At 43.3% G+C, this 7,108-nt stretch overlaps 1 long non-coding RNA gene across 1 annotated transcript; it reads left to right on the top strand.

The window, feature by feature from the left end:
* The first annotated feature begins 4,195 nt into the window (after positions 1-4,195).
* On the top strand, positions 4,196-6,794 carry LOC125548220 (uncharacterized). Its single transcript, XR_007300941.2, has 5 exons — positions 4,196-4,487; positions 4,585-4,715; positions 5,241-5,345; positions 6,123-6,244; positions 6,370-6,794. It is a non-coding gene; the product is annotated as an uncharacterized LOC125548220 (long non-coding RNA).
* Positions 6,795-7,108: the final 314 nt, after the last annotated feature.

Genomic DNA, 7,108 nt, shown 5'->3' with positions numbered 1-7,108 from the left:
ATTTAACACAATCAAACTTAGGTGTCATACCTGACTCCTTACCATTTTCGAGATCCCAATCTTCAGAGTTGCGTTTAATTCTATCCAATAAATCCCATTTGAATTCAATAGTCTTCATCATAAAAGAGCCAGCACAAGAAGTATCAAGCATGGTGCGATTGTTATCAGAAAGCCGAGCATAAATTTTTTGTATAATTGTTTCTCTTGGAAGCTCATGATTGGGGCATGAATATAACATTGATTTAAGCCTCCCCCAAGCTTGAGCGATGCTTTCTCCTTCGCAAGGCCAAAAATTATATATATAATTGCGATCACGATGAACAAGATGCATAGGGTAATACTTTTGATGAAATTCCAATTTCAATATTCTATAGTTCCATGATCCCATATCATCACATAGCCTATACCATGTCAATGCGTCTCCCTTCAAAGATAAAGGGAAGACCTTCTTCTTAGCAACATCATCGGGAATACCTCCAAGCTTAAATAATCCACAAACTGCATCCACATATATTAGGTGTTCATCAGGATGCTTTGTTCCATCTCCTATAAAAGGATTAGCTAGCAGTTTTTCTATTATACTCGAAGGATACTCATAAGGAATTTCATTTTCACTAGGTTCAGTAGGTTGAGGAGCAACTCTTTGCTCTACTGGTCGAGGTAAAGATACCCCGAACAAGCCCCTCGGAGAATTACTTTCCATAGTAACAAGTGACAATAAATTTCAGCACACTATATAAATTTTTCCTTACCAAATTCCACCAACCAAAGGCGCTTCACTCCCGGCAATGGCGCCAGAAAAGAGTCTTGATGACCCACAAGTATAGGGGATCTATCGTAGTCCTTTCGGTAAGTAAGAGTGTCGAACCCAACAAGGAGCAGAAGGAAATGATAAACGGTTTTCAGCAAGGTATTCTCTGCAAGTACTGAAATAAGTGGTAACAGATAGTTTTGTGATGAGATAATTTGTAACGAGCAACAAATAACGAAAGTAAATAAAGTGCAGCAAGGTGTCCCAATCCTTTTTGTAGCAAAGTACAAGCCTAGACAAACTCTTATATAAGGAAAAGCGCTCCCGAGGACACATGAGAATATCGTCAAGGTAGTTTTCATCACGTTCATATGATTCACGTTCGGTACTTTGATAATTTGACATGTGGGTGGACCGGTGCTTGGGTGCTGTTCTTAATTGAACAAGCATCCCACTTATGATTAACCTCTATTGCAAGCATCCGCAACTACAACAAAAGTATTAAGGTAAACCTAACCATAGCATGAAACATATGGATCCAAATCAGCCCCTTACGAAGCAACGCATAAACTAGGGTTTAAGCTTCTGTCACTCTAGCAACCCATCATCTACTTATTACTTCCCAATGCCTTCCTCTAGGCCCAAATAATGGTGAAGTGTTATGTAGTCGACGTTCACATAACACCACTAGAGTCTAGACAACATACATCTCATCAAAATATCGAACGAATACCAAATTCACATGACTACTAATAGCAAGACTTCTCCCTTGTCCCCAGGAACAAACGTAACTAATCACAAATCATAAACATGTTCATAATCAGAGGGGTATTAATATGCATAAAGGATCTGAACATATGATCTTCCACCAATTAAACCAACTAGCATCAACTACAAGGAGTAATTAACACTACTAGCAACCTACTAGCACCAATCCTGGACTTGAAGACAAGAATCGGATACAAGAGATGAACTAGGATTTTGAGATGAGATGGTGCTGATGAAGATGTTGATGGAGATTGCCCTCTCCCGATGAGAGGAGCGTTGGTGATGATGATGGCGATGATTTCCCCCTCCAGGAGGGAAGTTTCCCCGGCAGAACAGCTCTGCCGGAGCTCTAGATTGGATCCGCCAAGGTTCCGCCTTGTGGCGGCAGAGTTTCGTCCCGAAAGGTTGCTTCTGATTTTTTTTCTCGATGAAAGACTTCATATAGGAGAAGATGGTCATCGGAGAGCCACCAGGGGGCCCACAAGGTAGGGGGCGCACCCCCCACCCTCGTGAGAAGGGTGTGGGCCCCCTGGTCTTCATCTTTGGCCAGGATTTTTCATTATTTATTATAAGGTGTTCTGTGGAGTTTCAGGACTTTTGGAGTTGTGCAGAATAGGTCTATAATATTTGCTCCTTTTCCAGTCCAGAATTCCAGCTGCCGGCATTCTCCCTCCTTATGTAAACCTTGTAAAATAAGAGAGAATAGCCCTACGTATTGTGACATAATGTGAAATAACAGCCCATAATCCAATAAATATTGATATAAAAGCATGATGCAAAATGGACGTATCAGCTATATATATGAGTTTGTGTCCTCTACAGCATTCACTTATTGCTATTTCTTCAAGTTGCTTGTTCTACTAAGTGAATGTGATCGGACCCTTCCCCCTCCATGCTAAACTCAACCCATTCTATTCACAAATTCTTCATGTGCGTTCTATTTGAATCTCGTTCAAAATCTTCACTGTGTCCTTGTCAGCTGAAGAAATTGCGAACGGAACTTTGAAACCTATCTTATATAAATTTTTGGCTTTGCCGCTCAAACCGTTCCACATCCCACGACAACACTTATCTATTCACCCACGATCTCACACGATCTCCACTTCTCAGTACGTGGGTGACACATGTCAAGCGAATGAGAAGGGTCAGGGGCATGTTCGTCCAATTTCTTCGGGCGAACAGTTTTTCACCGTGGCTATAAATACTCCTTCCCTTCCTCACTTCACTTTTACTCCGCTCGTTCTCACTCCTGCTCGAGCTTCTCAAACCCTAGTGCCGCCGCTACTTCATTGTCGCCGGTGAGGAAGAGCTTCACTGCCTCGACTTCGTCATCGTCGTACTTGCGTCGGCTGCGGATTTCTTCACTCTGCCGCCACCGTAGCTGTCTTTCTCTGCCAAGTTAGGGCGTGGAAGATCTGAACTGACGAACTTCACATCAACACCTCTCAGTTTGTCATGTTCTTCGTCCAGGGTAATTAAAAGTAACTTTTACTACTCTCTTTGATTCAACAAATTTCTACAAAATCTTCAAAAGTGTTTATTCTTCAAACTCATCACACACTGAACACCTCACATGTCATATGTTCTTGATTAATTTCTCTAAGCTATATTTTTCTTCAAGATTCCTCAATTGTGTGTATTTTTGATCTATACAACTCTGGAACCTAAGACAAAGAACGCTTAGTGAAATTCTTCAAGACTCATCCGGTCAAAAATCCTCAAACTTGTTCTTTTTGAAAAACCTCTGAGAACGCATATGACCTCTCCATATTACTCGCAACTATACTCTGTTCACAGGTACTCATGCCATTTGTTGAATCACTAGGTTCTCATCAATTTAACTCATTTGCAGCGTTCCTCGAAGAAAAGATGCATACATCTTCAGAGAATTCCATTGTTCAAATTCCTCATCTGAAGAAAATGGCTGATGGAAAGAAGCCATAGAAGGGAGGAAAGAGGCCTGAGGTCAATACTTCTTTTGAGATCCCTGATGATATATATAAGGACTATTGCACTCCTGATGAGGCCAAGTTTAGTAAGGAGGACAAAAATCAGCGCAAGGTGCGCATTCAAAGAATAGAGAGGAGATGGGCAAGAGAGTGGAGGGAGTACAGGTATGTTACTCCCAAGTACATGAAGAAATTCGCTCCCAATCCTCCATGCCCAAGACCTCCCTTAGCACCTGGCCAAGAAGCAGATCCCACCAGCCTCAAGCGCGGTGAGGATTATCCTGATGAATGAGCCAAGCGTCAGGTCAAATTGGCAAGCAAGCAAGAGAAGCAGTGAGGAAATTCAATGAAGACTCTGCTGCTGCTGCTGCCACTGTTGAGACCTCTGCAAGTAAGCCCAAAAACACTATTAGAAAAAACCTTATATACAGAATCTTACCAGCAGCGCGCTTTAAAATACGGCGCTACTGCTAATTATCAGTAGCGAGCTATATTGACCCACTCTACTAGTAAATATTACTAGTAGCACGTGGTCTAAAAAAAACACGCTACTAGTAAGTATTCATATCCATGCCCACGAACAGGATCTATTAGTAGCGCAAGTTGTACAACAAGCGCTACTACTAATAAAATAGTAGTAACGCGTGAGGTATAACCCGCGCTATTATTATCGGTCGACGAAACCCGCTGGTCGACCCTGCTTAGTAATAGCGCGTGTTTACGGGCATGCGCTACAACTAAGGGCACCATCCTCTATCTAGCACCGGTCAGAGAAAATCTCTCTCCCCCTCCCTCTCTAAGTCTATGTTGTGACTCCAGCGACCATTCCCAGCCGCCGCCGCCACCACCTACGCCGGGCTATTCCGGCGAGTTCCGGCGGCCCTCGCCGGTGCGCAGGACACGCCCGTGCTCCCCTCGCCAAGCTCCTTCCTTCCCTTCGTCCATATCCGCTGCTCGCGGCCGCGTCCCCTCCCCGCAGCTAGGGTTCCGGCTGCAGTGTCGCCTCCAACTCTGGCGAGGTGAGCTCTGCCTTTCCTTCCCTTGCCTTGATTTAGACCTCCTTCTTCCTTCTCTCCCCGACCCCCTCACTTATTCGTTTGATTTGGAGCACGGCAGTCACCCTCCACCTCCATGGATGGCGATGACCATGCCCTGCCCATGGACGAGGAGCTCGCCGCCGTCTGCTCCGGTATGGTGCAGCTGATCTGGGCCACCGACATCCGCCTCGACGGCTCCTCCTAGCTCGGGTAAGCAGCGCCCCCATCCCCATGGCCGTTTCAGTTTTCAGAAGCTCGTACTTTAGCTGCTGTATAAGTGATGCGTCGTCTGTGCTTGTTGATGGTCAGCAATTAGCTATGCTTGTTGCTCGGTGGCCGAATGAATGATGTCTCTCATGGACGATGCTGCTGCTGCTTAACTGAACCCCAAAACTGAACCTTGTTTTATTGATTGACTAAGCACGAGCCTTATTCACTCAAGTTCTGAACCAAATAAACAAGTAATATCAATCTTGTTTGCTCTGCTCCATGTCCATGTGCGATATATTACAGTTGACCATTGAGTTTTTGTTGTTGTTGTTATTGACTTGCGTGTTTTTTGCTTATTCTTCAACCTCTTCACTTTTAATCTTAAGATTTATTCCATTAAGCTACTGGATCTGGATGCTTGCTGACTTGTTGTTGCTTGCTTCTGACGTGCAGTCTGATGGAGCTAGTCTTTTTCATAATATTTCTCAAAGCAGCTTGATGTAACCCGACCCTTCATGATTGCAGGGACCACTGTTATTATTGGTGGACTTGCTATGGCGATGTTAGTAGCTTGTTGCAATGTTGTTACTGTCATGTTTTCAATTTAACTGCTACTCCTCTCGAGCTAAGGTAAACACACACCCAGCATTAGAAATAATAAATAAAATTCCATTTTCTGGATTCTTTTAAAAGAATAGTTGTTGGTTCTGTGTAAAGCTTTATATCTAGTAATAGTTGTTGGTTCCGTATCAATCTTGAAATGTTTCTGGATCACCTGTAAAAAAATTAATTACCAACCTGCACGCACAAGACATATATCTTTCTCATCATTTTAAACAGTAACCATTGATACTCCACGTATACATTTTGTGAGAATTACTCCATATATGTAGGATGGCAGCGGTGTTGACAAATCACCACGGAGAAAGTAAAGATCTCGAGAGGATTCTGTTTGTTTGCTCTATGTATTGTCTTTCGAAGCACAGGAAAAAACACACACAAAATTCTAGTTTATTTTACTGCATTTTGTAGTAAAAGAAAATGAAAATCACAAAAAAATGTTTGTTTCTTTTCCTTTTGTAGTAATGGAGAAGGAAAGTAAAAAAACTGCTTGTTTTCAGGGTCGAGCAATCTGTTGGTTTGTTGTTCACTCAGAAATGTTTTTGGTTTTGGGGGGTTCGATGTGTACATTGTGCATCAGCATACACTGCTAGCTGCCCATGGAGATCAACACTAATGAATAAACAAATCCTGGTTATTCTTTCATCTAGGATGCTTATGCCGTCTTGAAACTGTCAACTTGACTCATAGAATGATCTTTTTAGTATGATTCATGGTTATTTTTTCTTTTTCTTGTTATTATGCATTACTATGAGTTCATTGTATTAAGATTCCTTACAACTTTAGGCACCTGAGCTATTTACAGAAGGAAGGGACCCGACCTTCTTCACGGCTCGCGGCAGCGTCTCTCGTTGATTCGTTCATGCAACAAGGAGGGCACCCACACTTCTTCACGTCTCGTGCAACAAGTAAGGACCAACCTCTGGCTATTACTATTGATTCGTGTGCATGTGCTAAAAAGTAAGAAAATACCCTACTGGATTTGGACATTGACGAGCACTAACAAGTTTTCACTTTCCCGACGTGGCCACAGGGGTGATCGACACGGACTACCGCTGCCCGGTGGGTGTCATGCTCTTCAAACACTCGGAGGTGGACTTCACCGTGAAGCACGGCGACCGCGTCGTACAGATGATCGTCCAGGTGATTGCGAAGCCGGAGGTCGCCGAGGTGGAGGACCTCGATACCATCATTTGGGGGGAGGGAGGATTTGGGTCCACCAGCGTCTGAACTCTGAGCCTTGGTAGATACATCTAGAGAAGTGGTATGTTTAGGCTGCTGATCGAACACTAGGAAAGGTACCCACCTTTGGTTGTGTGCGTTTACTGTCAAATGAATCACGTGATCTCTTGAAGTTGAGATGTTCAATGTTGCATCCATGAACGGTGCAAGTGTTAAGATGGTCCTGTGACCTTAATTTATTTTGCACTGGACGTGTCTCTGATCTTCATCCATGAATACAACATCTAATTTTTACTTTTTTTAATTCTTAATTTGTTAGTAGTAGCGTGGGGGGAAATGTGTGCTACTAGTATTTAAGATACTAGTAGTGTGTGGTATAATAGATGCGCTACTACTATTCTGTTATTAGTAGCGCGGGTTTCAAATAGTAGTAGCGTGGGTGACATCTGCGCTACTACTAAATTTTTAGTAGTAGCGCGGGTGCCACCCGCGGTACTACTAACTTTTAGCTGTAGCGCGATACTAATAGCATGGGTACCCGTGCTACTAGTAGCCAATTTACCCGCGCTGCTAGTAGCCTTTTCCCTAGT

The sequence above is a fragment of the Triticum urartu genome, chromosome 3A (genome assembly GCF_056163025.1).
Source record: "Triticum urartu cultivar PI428250 chromosome 3A, HENAU_Tu73, whole genome shotgun sequence".
NCBI lineage: Eukaryota > Viridiplantae > Streptophyta > Magnoliopsida > Poales > Poaceae > Triticum > Triticum urartu.
The sequence above is the reverse complement of the archived record's forward strand: the minus strand, read 5'-3'. Positions and strand labels throughout refer to the sequence as shown.